This window comes from Oryctolagus cuniculus, chromosome 16 (assembly GCF_964237555.1).
Source record: "Oryctolagus cuniculus chromosome 16, mOryCun1.1, whole genome shotgun sequence".
NCBI lineage: Eukaryota > Metazoa > Chordata > Mammalia > Lagomorpha > Leporidae > Oryctolagus > Oryctolagus cuniculus.
Window position 1 is genome coordinate 21,580,503 of NC_091447.1, and position 13,226 is coordinate 21,593,728.

Genomic DNA, 13,226 nt, shown 5'->3' on the forward strand with positions numbered 1-13,226 from the left:
AAGACAGGCGCGTATCAACGCCAAAAAATAAAAAGAAAGGGGGATCTGTGGGGAGCAACCGGACTAGACTGAGTTACTGGAATTAAGACTTATTCTATGCATCTGCTCTCCCACAATATGGCGCTGGGAGAGAAGTAAACAGCTTCCGCACAGCTGCCTCCAGTTCAGCTAATAAACTGTAGGACTTGCTCCTGATTGGAGGAGAGCAGCGTACTCGGCGTGTGGGCAGCCGAGTTGGGATTGGCGGAGGAGGACTATAAAGGAAGAGAGAGACAGCATGCACCGGGAACATCTATGGGGAACATCTAAGGGAACCCGTGCAGCCCCCGAGAAAGCCGGCCGGCGGTGTGCCGCTCCCCTGCGGAAGTGGGGAATGTGGCCAGGGGGAACTGCCCTTCCACGGAGGTGGAAGGGATAGTAGCCAACCCGGGAAGAACCAGCAGCAAACCCGGGGAGGGCCGAGCAGACGAAAGAACAGCGCAGGGTCCTGTGTTGCTCCTCCACGAAGACGGGGAGCGACACATACACGAATCTGGGGGGCCTTCAGTCCATAACACCCTCCTTTCCAGAAGGTGCGTTTTTCCTGGAAAACGCCATCGAATGCAACCCAACTTCTTAATACCAGAGTGTGACCTGAGAGTTTCGCTCTTTGGGTTATGGGAGGGTTGGTTGCTTGAGAAACAGGTCTTCAAGAGTATTAACGGCCAGCGCTGCGGCTCAATAGGCTAATCCTCCACCTAGTGGAGCCGGCACACCAGGTTCTAGTCCCGGCCGGGGCGCTGGATTCTGTCCCGGTTGCCCCTCTTCCAGGCCAGCTCTCTGCTGTGGCCCGGGAGTGCAGTGGAGGATGGCCCAAGTGCTTGGGCCCTGCACCCCATGGGAGACCAGGAGAAGCACCTGGCTCCTGCCTTCGGATCAGCGCAGTGCGCCAGCCGTGGCGGCCATTGGAGGGTGAACCAATGGCAAAAGGAAGACCTTTCTCTCTGTTTCTCTCTCTCACTATCCACTCTGCCTGTCAAAAAAAAAAAAAAAAAAAAAAAAAAAAGAGAGAGAGAGAGTATTAACATACAGAAAATAAACGTGTTTTCAGTTTTAAAAAGAGCAGTGAGTGACCCAATTGCTTTTGGGGAACATAGAAAATTACCTTTGTGGAACTGGGTGGGTAGAAATAAAGAGGAAGCAGCAGCAGGACAGGGAGGGGTACGGTTTGGGGCTCTTGTAACTATTTTGTGTGATGTGAACTAAACGTTCTGCTCTTTGAATTGTTAATTTAGACAGGACCCTGATTTCAGTCCCCGACCCCACTGCGCAGTAGCAGGTGAGCCAGGACTGAGTACCTAGGGGAGCAGGTGACCTAGATGACTGAGGCTCTTGAAGCCTCAGTTTTGTCACTTCTGAAACAGGGGTAAGAATAGTCCCTGTTTCATGGGATTTAATGAGAATATACAAGAAGTATTTGAAGGCTATGGAACATGACAGTGCTCATTGATTGTCAGCTATTATTATTATTTATTAACAGCATGGCAGGAAAGCTACAGCACTAGGAAGCTGGAGTACTTTCCTCAATTACTTACTTAATACCACAGGGGCAGGGATTTGGTGCAGCAGTTAAGATACCACCTGGGCCTGTGGCACCGGCACCCTGGGTTCTAGTCCCGGTCAGGGTGCCGGATTCTGTTCCGGTTGCTCCTCTTCCAGTCCAGCTCTCTGCTGTGGCCTGGGAAGGCAGTGGAGGATGGCCCAAGTGCTTGGGCCCTGCACCCTTATGGGAGACCAGGAGGAAGCACCTGGCTCTTGGCTTTGGATCCGCATGATGGGCTAGCTGCAGTGCGCCAACCATAGCGGCCATTTGGGGGGTGAACCAACAGAAAAGGAAGACCTTTCTCTCTGTCTGTCTCTCTCTCACTCTCTCACTGTCTAACTCTGTCTGTCAAAAAAAAAAAAAAAAAAAAAAAAAAAAAAAAAAAGATACTACCTGGGATCAACATCCCATATTGGAGTGCCTGGGTTCAAGCCCCAGCCCTGCTTCTGAGCCCAGCTTCTGGCTTGTGAGCGCACTGGCAGTGGTGATGACCCGAGTACCTGGGTTCCTGCCACCCACGTGGAAGATATGGATTAAGTTCAGGGCTCCTGGCTTTGGCCTAGCCCAGACCCAGCTGTTGCAGACATTTGGGGAGTGAACTAACAAATACAAGCTTTCCCTCTTTCTCTGTTTCTCTCTCTCTCTCTCCCTCCCTCCCTCCTTTCCTTCCTCCTTCCCTGCCTCCCTCTGTGTGTGTGTATCCGTTTTTCAAATAAAATTTTTAAAAATTAAAAATGTAGTTACAACAATAGTGGCAAACACTTTTACCTACAGGGCCTTTAGCAGGTTTTACTCCAGAACCACCTATGAGGCAGATGTTATTATTACCATTATTCCTATCATCAACATCATCATCCCCTGCTTAAAACTGAGGTCACAGTGAAATGCAGCCCCTGGCTCAAAGTCGCACAGCTAACCAGCAGGGCCAGGAGCTGAACACGCATGCGTGGCCCCTGGGTCTCCAGGGGGAAGCCTTGGCTGGAGGCAGTGGTGGAGATCCCTTCCTGTCAAAGATCCTGCAAGCGTCCCTGATTTGCGATCTCATGGCATGCTCGGTATGAGATAGTGAGAAACGCAGCACTAAGTCCTTAGCGTGGGAAACTCTTACGCATTTCACTTAATGCAGTCAGGTGGTGCAGAATTCAAAAGCAGCAGGGCACATGGTGTCACGTCTGTCCAGACACCTCCCTCCAGCCATCCAGTTCCAGAGGCGGCCAGTGGGTCGATGTTGAGGAAATTGTTAACCCAAACCTTACCTCTTTACTGTCCAAGGCAAACACTGCCAACCACCCCCCTGCCTGCTCTGCTGACTTCCTGGCTGGACAGAGAATTTCCCAGGGCCAGCCGCACCTTCCCTCCCCAACTCTTTACCTTGCACCTACTTTGGCCCCACCTCAGTCTCTGTTTCCCAACTCAAATCACCACTTTCCACTTAACTACAGGTGTCTTGGGAGAAGGTGGGGGACAACTCCTTTATGTTCCACAGCCGTCTTTGCTCTCAGGACGCTTGTGCTGTGTGAAGGCTGGGTCTGATGAAGACTCGTTCCCCATGATCTTCCTAAACACAGGAAGAAAGAAGCAGGACTCTCAATATTCCGGTACTAAGTCGTGTGGCTCTGTAAGCACAGGAATGGACAGATGTTATGACATGCTATTGTTCCATTTGCAAATCCCAAAATCATAGCAACAAAAACTAAGCATCCACACACTGACTAGCACACTCAACTGTTAACACTGAGTGAATTACATATAAATTATTTTGACTGTACAGGAAGCAGGGATTTCATACACATGATTTTCAGATTTTTTCCATCTTTTTAAAAAATATTTTATTTATTTGAGAGGTAGAGTTACAGACAGAGAGAGGGAGAGACAGAGAGAAAGGTCTTCCATCCTCTAGTTCACTCCCCCGATGGCCACAATGACTAGAGCTGGACCAATCTGAAGCCAGGAACCAGGAGCTTCTTCCAGGTCTCCCACCCAGGTGGAGGGGCCCAAGCACTTGGGCCATCTTCTGCTGCTTTCCCAGGCACATTAGCAGAGAGCTGGGAGCAGCCGTGACTCAAACTGGCACCCATATGGGATGATGGCATTGCAAGCAGAGGCTTAGCCTACTATGCCACAGCACCGGCCCCTCTGTCTTTTTTGTTTTAAAATTTATTTGAGAGGCAGAGAGACAGGGATCTATAGACAGAGAGTTCCCATCTGCTGGTTTACTTGCGAAATGCCTGCAACATCCAGGACTAGACAAAGCCAAAGCCTGGAGGTGGGAACTCAAGCCCAGGTCTCCCATGTGGATGGTGGGGGCCCGATTACTGAGTCATTATTGAAGTCTCCCAGGGTCTGCATTAACAGGAAGATGGAGTCAGGAGTCGTAGCCTGGAATCGAAGGTGGGTGCTCTGATGTGGAATGAGGGCATCCTCACCATCATCTTCCCAAGTGCCCACCTCACAACCTTCTTTTTTAATTGTGGCAAAATACACATAACACGAATGTCACCACCTTAACTATTTCAAAGGGTATAATAGGGGTATAAGGTAGTGACATTAAGTACAAAAGTACTTTTAAAGTTAGTGGAAATTGAAATTAAGTAAGTTTGCTTTGGTGAAAGGTATTTTGATTGTGCAGTGACCAGGGAAGCGAGAAGGTGGGGCCTCTTCAGATCTTTCCTGAGTGTGAACACAGCACAGTGTATGCTTGTGACCTTCCAATTCTCAGAAATACGTGGCAGCTTTGCAAAGTTACAGACATCTCACTCCCCGGCTTTTCCTCTGAAGCTTTTTGCTTAGCTTATTTATTTATTTTTTTCATTTTTTGGACAACTGTTATCTACTACCTCAGGCAGCCTTGAAATTAAACAATTGTCTCCAAATATTTTCAACAAATGTCCCCAAGGAAAAGAGAAAAGGACCTCAAAAATAAAGTCAAGAAAAGACTGCCTTGCCATTCACATCTTCCAGGAAACACAGGACAGGGTTTTATTATTATTATTATTATTTTGACAGGCAGAGTGGACAGTGAGAGAGTGAGACATAGAAAAAGGTCTTCCTTTGCCGTTGGTTAACCCTCCAATGGCCGCCGCGGCCGGCGCGCTGCGGCCGGCGCACCACGCTGATCTGATGGCAGGAGCCAGGAACCAGGTGCTTTTCCTGGTCTCCCATGGGGTGCAGGGCCCAAGCACTTGGGCCATCCTCCACTGCACTCCCTGGCCACAGCAGAGAGCTGGCCTGGAAGAGGGGCAACCGGGACAGAATCTGGCGCCCCGACCGGGACTAGAACCCGGTGTGCTGGCGCCGCTAGGCGGAGGATTAGCCTAGTGAGCCGCGGCGCCGGCCAGGGTTTTATTATTATAATAATTATTATTATTATTACTGCTACTACTACTACTATGACAATGATGAAGGCAGAGAGAAAGAGACAGAGAGAACAGAGACTGAGACAGAGAGCGCTCACATACTGGTACATTTCCCTAAAGTCTGTGACAACTGAAGCTGAGCCAGAAATTCAATTTGGATGTCTCACTTGGATGGCAGGAATCCAAGTATCCGAGCCACCACCTGCTGGCTTCCAGGGTCTGCGTTAGTCGGGAGCTGGACTTGGAAGCCAGAGCCAGGACTCGAACCCAGGTACTCCAACATGGGGTATGGGTGTCTTAAGTGAGGTTTTGGAGGAATGCTAATCTGGTTTGTTCCCTCCAGGGGCTGCCACGCTGTTGGCTTTCACTGTGATTATGGGCTGTGGGTTTTTAGGGCTACCCCAGGTCTGGGGGAGGTGACAGGAACAGTGCAAGTTTTCTGTTCATCCTGGTATTCAACTGTTTTTCTGGAGAACATACTCTGGATTTCTGCAAGCCTGGGGTTATTGCACACAGAGTTCTGAGAAAGTTGATTCTGACGACTTTTTACCAGTTTTCTCATTGCTTTAATGGAGGTGAGACATTTTGGAAATTCTTGCTCTATCATTTTTCCTGGCACTGCTGCATGTAGTCTCAATGGGGCAGAAGAGTGAGTGGTTTGGAAAAGCAGCAATGCTGGCATAGTGTCCAGTGATGACAGGGTCCAGCGTAAGGCTATGGGAATGGAGAGTTGGGGTGCAGCATAGGTGAAGGTCACTGTAGTGGTGGAGGAAGGCCAGTGTGGGGAGCAACTCGGACTAGACTAAGTTACTGGAATTAAGACTTATTCTATGCATCTGCTCTCCCACAATATGGCGCTGGGAGAGGAGGCAACAGCTTCTACCCAGCTGCCTCTCACCAACTTGACAAGCTGCAGGACCTGCTCCTGATTGAAGGAGAGCAGCATACTCGGCGTGTGGGCAGCCGAGTTGGGATTGGCGGAGGAGGACTATAAAGGAGGAGAGAGACAGCATGCACCAGGAACATCTAAGGGGAACACCTGTGCAGCCCCCGAGAGAGCTGGCCGGCGGTGTGCCGCTCCCCTGCGGAAGTGGGGAATGTGGCAGGGGGAACCGCCCTTCCACGGAGGTGGAAGGGACAGTAGCCAACCTGGGAAGAACCAGCAGCAAACCCGGGAAGGGCCGAGCAGACAAAAGAACAGCGCAGGGTCCTGTGTCGTTCCTCCATGAAGAGGGGGAGCGACATAATGGTGCCGTGACTCGGATATGAAGCCTAGGCAGGGCTTAGTGTCGTTCCTCCACGAAGACGGGGAGCGACAGGCCAGTGATGGGGTTCAAGGTCAGGCTAGCGTCCTCTGGGATGATGATACCACCTGGGGGAGAAGGTGATGGACCTCCCTGAGACTGGTGGACATGACATTGTCCATGCTGGCAAATTAGAGAGAACTGTGTAAGTATATTGAATTGTACAAGATAAGAAAGGAGAGTTGCTGTGAACAAAATTAATGTAGCCTGCTGATAAGGAAGAGTCTTAGTGTCATCAAATTCTTTTCACTCACCCTTCTTTGTATTAAAATGTGAAGGTGAGAACAGTGGCTTTGATAGCTGCATCTTGTTGTAGAATCACCCTCTCTCTTTATTACTTAAAAATACCTTTTTATTTACTTTTAAAGGGAGATACACACACACAAAGAGCAAGAGCAACAGAGATCTTAAGATCTTCTGTCCATTTGTTCACTCACCAAACGCTCACAACAGCCTGGCCAAGTCAGAAGCCTGGAACTCATTCTGAGTCTCCCATGTGTGTGGCCGGGACCCAAGTACTTGAGCCATCACCTGCCTCCCAAGGTGCACATTAGCAGGAGGCTGGAATCAGGACCTGAGGAGCGAGGACTCAAACCAGGCATTCCACTGTGGGTGCGGGCATCCCAGTGACATCCTACCCCTGCACCAACGTCCACCCCTTCCTTTCAGTTATATAAGGCAGTCTCCTTTCTCAGAGTTTTTATTGCTTGTTTTACCTCTAGCTTCACATCAATTTAGAGTCCATAAGTCTCTGCTGCAAGAAATGACCTGCTGTGAGGGTGATGGTGATGACTTGCATGTCCTCAGATCAAGGTGAGTGTATTTGTCCATTTGTGTTGCTATAACAAAACACCTGAGGCTGCATATCTTAAAAAGCCAAACGGTTTATTTGGTTCACAATTTTGCTGGCTAGAGGATTTAAAGAATCCCTTGGCTGCAACATAATATGATGGAGAAGCAAAAAAGGAACTAGCTATGTGCAGAATGGGCGTGTGTGGAAGTAAGAGACCCAGAAGGGGCAGCCTACTCTTCAGAGGAATGAATTCACTCCTACTAAACCTGACCCACTCCAGGAAGACAGTGAAATCTATTCATGAGGGTGGAGCACCCATGACCTCATCACCTTCTATGAGGCCCACCTCTTAAAGGTTCCACAACCTGAACACTACCATACTGGGGACCCAATTTCCAGCACCTGACACTTTAGTGGATGAATCATATCTAAGCCACGACACCTAGGGAGCCCCCATCCTTAATACATTGCCTTTTCTGCAGGCGTGGAGGGAACAAATTTAGCAGTCTTTGGTCTTACATGCAGATTTATGAGTATGTACTATGTAACATTATTTTAATTGATCTTATAATGGCTATGATCGTGACACTCTCAGTGATAGCAGCCTACAACAGTAATGTGCAAAAAGCCTTGTACATGGAAATGATCTAACTGGACTGTGGCCAAGTTATGTCTGAACACAAACCAAGACACCCAGATTGGGGACTGGAAGACACACTCCACATAATAGCTGGCAGCCACCATCCCTCTCAGCTCTCAGGACTATAAAAAGCACTTAAGGTTCAGCTTTCAAGACTATAAAAGTGAGAGCCAGGAAACCTGGGGTAGATTCAGCTGCCTTTTTCTTTAATTTTCCAACCACACGTTCACATAAGACTTGGAAGTAAATGGCTGGAGGAAAATGAAACAGGGAAGCCCCGCCCCCACCCCATCAATCTGGCCATTGCTGCAGACCCCTGTGAAGAGTGCTCTGACTGCTTTCTGACTCGTTCCCATGAACTCGCCAGCACGCAGCGGCCAGCCCTCCAGCTCCACTGCGCAGACAAGACCAAGAGCAGTGGACGCTCCCCTCTCCAGCATAATGCTGCGCTGGGCATCCGCCTTAGCAGGGAAGACGCTGCCTGACTTCCCTGTGACTCATATCACAGTGCCTGGGGTTGAGTCCTGGCTTCACTCTCATTCCAGCTTCCTGCTAATGCACACCCTGGAGGCAGCAGGTGACGGCTCATGTAGCTGATTCCTAGCCACCCACTTGGGAGACCTGGGTTGAGTTCCCGGCTCTGGCTTCATCCTGGTCCAGCCCCAGGTGTTGTGGGCATTTGGGAAGTGAATCAGTGGATAGGACACCTCTGTCTACCTTTCAAATAAGCAAAACAATTAAAAAAAAAAAAAAAAGAATGGTGCCAGTCTTCATCCTTCTCTACGTGTTGACAAGGTTTTACAGTGTTGTTAAGGAATGTTTTACAGTGTTAAGGAATGTTTCATTCCTTAAACTTTCCTATTTTCTAACACTGTCTCCTATTTTTCCTTTGGCAGTCCTTTTTTTTTTTTTTTTAAGATTTATTTATTTGAAAGGTGGAGCTACAGAGAGAGAGAGAGAGAGATCTTTCATTTGCTGGTTCACTCCCAAATGGCTGAGGCTGGGCTGGTCTGAAGCCAAGAATTTCTTCCAGGTCTCCTGTGTGGGTGCAGGGGCCCAAGCACCTGGACTGTCTTCTGCTGCCTTCCCAGGCACATTGGCAGGGAGCTGGATTGGAAATAAAACAGCCGGGACATGAACCAGCACCCTTGTGGGATGCTGGTGTCACAGGCTGGGGCCCAACCCACTGGGTCACAGCACCTCTGGCAGTTCTGACTCCACCTCTTCCCTCCCTGGCTCCTCTTCTTCCACCAGCTCTTTCCACTTCCTTGAAGGCCATCCTTGATTTCATATGCTCTCCTTCTTCATCCTCTGGTGATTTTTAACAATGTCCACAGTAGCATAATGATCTAATCTACACCTCCAGTGTTTACCTGGGAGCACCACGCCTCTGGTTCTGCTACTGGATGCCAACACTCACAGTCAGCAAACATCTCCAAATCTGCATGCCTCAGACCATACGGCTTGTTTCCTCCAAAGCTTTTCCTCTTCCTGTCTTCCCCACTCCCCTCGTCACCCAGCCTGGAAATGCTGGAGCATCACTTTTTTTTTTTTCCATCTCTTGGTCTCCACATTCAGTTCATCTTATTTCTGACAAAACCCTGAGGATGTGTCTCTCCATAAGTACCTTGCCTTCTCTCTTGTCTCCCTGACTGCAGGTGCCCCTCTCCTTGCGAAGCCACACTGCTACTAGAATCCCTCTGTAACACAGAGATATGATGAGTGTCTGATGCAGTGGTGGGGAACCTTGTTTGTGCCAAGGGCCACTTGGATATTTATGGCATCATTTGTGGGCCATACAAAGTGATCAGCCTAAAAAAATAGCCTGCTATATGTTTAGTGAATTTTAGTGAGTCCCACCTGTGGTCACCTTGGCAGGGCCAGACCAAGTGATTTCATGGGCCATATATGGCCCAGAAGTTCCCCACCCCTCTGGTTTAGAAGTTTCCCAAAGGTAGATGACTTTATGGGCCGACTAACCTGGAACAGTACTGTTTTCTGGTGAGAGATGTGTCGTTCTATCAGGTTAGCATGCCCCTTCACCCTCCAGCATGGCCTGCTTGGATGATAAATTACGTGGTCACCCTGTCATGGCTAGCAGGCTAAAACCTGGCCCCATGCTCACTTTCTAGCTTCATCTTCCTCCACTCCCTCTGTCCACCTGTCACTCCCTAAACACACCAAGCTTTCGCTCACTTCATCTTCATTGTCCATGCTGTTCTCTCTTCCTGAACACCATCCCCCCATTTCCCACTTGTCAGCTTCCCCTTAGCCATCACTTCCCTGCCAAGGTAGCACCTGTTCTGTGAAACTACATGTTCTGTCTGCCCCCAACCCCATCTGTCAAGAGCCCTCCACTCCTCCCCCTGCTCCCCAGTGATCCAATAGCAATTTGTTCAAACCTCTGTCAAGTATCCCACTTTGAAGCTGGCTCAACACCTGGCACATTGCAGGTCCTCAAAGCGTTTCAGAAGAGAGGCTTTGAAGAAGCATCCAGGCAGCCGTACTTTCAGATGGCTCTGATTAGAATTAAACGCTTTTATCTTCCGTTTGGGACTTGCTTGAGAAAATCCAACATGTCACAGCCAAGTCTATTTCTTCTTCATCTGTAGGGTAATAAGAAGAATAATTGCTGCTGCCAAAACCTACCCATGTGAACTCAATAAGGTAATAAAAGCAAGCCCCGCTGTTGGAGAATAACGTGTTGAAATGGAGAGTGAGATGAACGTCCCGCCCCCATCATCTCTCTCCACAGCTGACATGGCCTGCAGGGTGCAGGCACAGGAAGAGAAGTCTGGCAGATGGTTAAACACAGCTGCTGCTCTCTCCTTCCCTCACTCATTCGTTTCTCCTGTGCCCCCAGTCGCACTGAACAGCCTGCTGGGGAGGTAGACAAACACAAGGCCAGGTGAAGCGCTATCCCAAGGGCCAGGAGAGCCCAGAAGGAATTCTGACGCTCAAGTCTGCTTGAAGAAGTCAAGGCAGATGGATGGCTCGGAGGATGCTGTATTGGACATCAGCCTTAAGGATAAAGAGGAGCACTTAGATTTGTTGACAGGGATGGTGAGCTGCCCTGGGTAAAAAGAGAGTTCTGTGCTCGTTACAAAAGTGGGGTCCACAGAATTTTAAGCTGTAACAGATTATAGAGATCTAATGGATCTGGTGGTTTTCAAACTTCTTTTGACTACAGCTCACATTAAGAGACACTTTCTATGACTCAGCTCAGTCTATATATAAAGTTCAGGAACCAATGTTTACTGATTCCCTTTGATATTATCTAGTTTTTCAATGCTATCTCCTTTCATTTGGACAGAAACTGGTCATGCTCAGCTGAATTGATCGCAACCTCTAGTTTGAAAGATCTTGACCTTATCCCTTCAGTTTTTCCTTGAGGAAACAATGACCCTTGAATAGTGAAACAGCCTAACCTGGAATAGTAAAGAAAAAATATGCTCAAATTCCAGTATGAAGAATTGGTGTTAGAGAGAACCTGTATCTAACTGGTTGTTGGGTATTACAGGAGAACTGCCTTTCCTGGAAGTCCTGCCCATCTTCTGGGGAAACTAAGGCACAACTCTAAATGAGCATCTGGGTATTTTCTATTCCCACTAAAATATCCTGGCCAGTTCAATACTTCTGAGTAGGAATTCCGCTTAGCTTGGTTCAAGGAGGGGTGATCCCACCTGAGGGGAATGGAGGGCCCTATTAGAGCCAGCTAGGACCTGGTCTGGATTGTATGACTCTCAACCTTTTTTGTTTGTTTATTTAAAAGGGAGAGAGAGAGACAGACAGACAGACATAGATCTTCCACCTGCTGGCTCATTCTCCAAATGCCCACAAACAGCCAGGGCTGAGCCAGGCTGAAGCCAGGAGTCAGAAACTCCATCCAGGACTTTCACATGAGTAGTAGGAACCCAAGTACTTAGGTCATAGACCCCTGCCTCCCAGGCTTATTAGCAGCAAGCTGGATCAGAAGCTGGTATGGGCTTGGTCCCAGGCACTTGGATGTGAGATGTGGGCTCCCAAGAGGCAGCTCAACTCTCTGCACCTCTATGTCTACCTCTCCCAGCCATTTGGATGCACATCCTCGTCCTCCAAGAGCCCCCAAAACTCCGCTGATAACAAGCTTTTCAACACGCTGGCTAGTGGGGGTTAATCCTATCGCTCCAGTGTATTGGGACAGGGACAAAAAACCAATATAATAACTATTGATCAACTTGAGTAATGGCTTACCACCTTTTAGATTTCACAGATCATTAAGAATATAAAAAGAGTTTAGGAATCATTGCCAGGGAGCCAATTTTTCTTTGTCCCAGATAACACTAAAACGAACAAACTCAAGAATCTCTTCTCCCCAAATTAGTGTGATCTGGGAGTGTAGCTACGCTACGAGTAGGAAGCATATAATCCTAAAGATATATAATCCTAAAGTCTCAGGTGTTGAGTACATTTAGCTTTTTTAGAGCTCACAAAACAACTGCTGCACTGTTCTGATTTTTCTTTCTTTTCTTTTTTTTTTTGTTTTTGACAGGCAGAGTTAGACAGTGAGAGAGAGAGAGAGAGAGAGAGAGACAAAGGTCTTCCTTTTTCCGTTGGTTCACCCCCAAAATGGCCGCCACAGCAGGCGTGCTGTGCCGATCCGAAGCCAGGAGCCAGGTGCTTCCTCCTGGTCTCCCATGCAGGTGCAGGGCCCAAGCACCTGGGCCATCCTCCACTGCACTCCCGGGCCACAGCAGAGAGCTGGCCTAGAAGAGGGGCAACCGGGACAGAATCTGGCACCCCGACTGGGACTAGAACCCTGGGGTGCAGGCGCCGCAGGCAGAGGATTAGCAAAGTGAGTTGTGGCGCCGGCCTGTTCTAATTTTTCTAATTCCACTGTAAAAGCTTCATTACAGAGTGCTGCTGGTCTCCACTCAGTTGCTGGAAGAACGGTTCTGACACACGTACACTTCTTCCAGAGGCTGTTTATTCGTGCTTCAAATGAGGGAATTCGGATTCTTTATGCCTTGCCTACCATGGAAGATATTTTATTTTAAATCATAAAAAAATCCATTAAGTAGTTTGGGAAATTGTACACAAGCCGTTAGCTAGATTACACTAATATGAAAAACAAGATGGTTCTTGTTATTTAGTTTGTCAAACCATCAGCATTTCAAGTCTGGCCTAGATCAGAATTGTTCTAGCGTTGTGTGCATGGACACTGGCTTCCCTTCCCTTCTCTGCGTGTTGAATGAGTTTACACAAATACCCCAGGAGGTGGCCTGGTTTCTCTGAAGTGTGCATGTGTCAAGCTAAGTTTTCCATGAGGTGGAGATTTTCCTTTTTATTTTTGAAAGTTGTACACCCTACATTCCTGTGTGAGCTCCAGAAGAAATTCTTTTGCTATTGAAACTCATGAGCTATTACCAGCAAATAAATATAAACTGACATTTAATTCAGAATGAAAACCCTTATGTATGAAAATGAAATGCTAACAGCAGCTGTCACTCTCCTCATTCACATTGGTCTTGATGGTATTTGTCACTTCTTTGCCCAATCACTGGTATTAGGG